The sequence below is a fragment of the Octopus bimaculoides genome, chromosome 19 (assembly GCF_001194135.2).
Source record: "Octopus bimaculoides isolate UCB-OBI-ISO-001 chromosome 19, ASM119413v2, whole genome shotgun sequence".
Taxonomy (NCBI): Eukaryota; Metazoa; Mollusca; class Cephalopoda; order Octopoda; family Octopodidae; genus Octopus; species Octopus bimaculoides.
The window spans coordinates 49,895,392-49,896,945 of NC_068999.1; positions in this window are offsets into that span (position 1 = coordinate 49,895,392).

Sequence of the window (1,554 nt, forward strand, 5' to 3'; positions counted from 1 at the left end):
ATATATATATATATATATATATATATATATATATATATATAATGACTGAAACAAGTAAAGAGATATATACATACATACATATATGTATACATACATATAAGCAGAAATAAAGGGAGAGAGAGAGAGAAGGGGGAAGCAGTGAAAGAGAAAATACCAATTAGTAAGAAATCAAATTTTGCCGAATAACAGCCACAACTATATTTAAATTAATTAGCCCAGACAAAGCACAAGCAATATTTAATATGCCTGGCTTAGAACTAGACAGACATCATCCATATGTCAGAATAGAAAAAATAAAATAAAAAGAATCATATATAATTCTGTTTATATGAATTCAAAGAAAAATTATTTTTGAATAAATCAATTTTTACAATGTATTGCAATAATGACATTTAAATAAAGTAAATACGCTCAATATGTAAATATATAACCTGTCTCTTATTCCGTTCGTTATAAAAATTATCGGCTGCTTACTATAAATATCATCAACTGTTTACTATAAGCTGCAAACAAGAGACAATACAATAGCTACTTCTAAGCATCAGCATTAGCAACACAATAGCCATCCATTAAACCAATCATCGACTTGTTTACATCGTTCTTTTAAAACTTATACAAGCAATTCCTCGTTGGTTTATTTTATATGTTTAATCAACTTATTTCTATGACAACCTGGCTAAATTTAACCATACTACAACACCTCATGTCTAAAGTTGCCTGAATACATACATGTATCGTTGAATCACTGTTAATCTGTCTTTTTTCTCCCTTGGTAGGGGAAACGTATTAAAACTAATAACTATTTATAATTGAACACGTCGATTGAGAACAAAATCACTTCCACATTAAATTGGTTAACAGACTTTTCTAGCATTGTTCTTAACCAAATATGCATAGATGGCTCTTGCACTCATTATACAAACATATATCGACTGTCTCACACACACACTCACACACACACTCACAAACACAAATGGAAGTACATAGACAACAAATATTTCGTACAAATACCCTCAGATACACACATACAGAAACGTGATATTCATATATGAGGTAAATAGTAAATAGGAATATAAAACCAGATCTAAATCTTCATTAAAATCAAATTACAGTGAGCTGTACTGAGAAGGCACACACGCGCGTACACATACGCATAAAGATAAGATATGAATGTAGGCTTGTGTATGTGTCTGTGCATATATAAGTATAAGAATACAATCTGTAAGCGGAACAGTAAAGTTATACAAGATTTTTCTCAGGTTTAAAATATGACATTGTTTTCGTTATCTACATTTCAACGATGGAGTCTTGCATCTTTGTTAAAAACCATTTTCTTCTTCAAAGGAAAAATTTAAGTAATTATACATACATGCATGCATGCGCTTATTGTTTTCTAAAATCCTGGTTCTTGAATTGGAAATGTTAATATTCAAATCGAAACGATTAAATAAGATAAAAGAATTTTTTAAAAAATGTATTCAGAACGTTAACCTCTCTCGTTCATTCTCTCTTTCATTGTCTCTCCTTCTCTCTTTCTCTTTCTCACTATATATG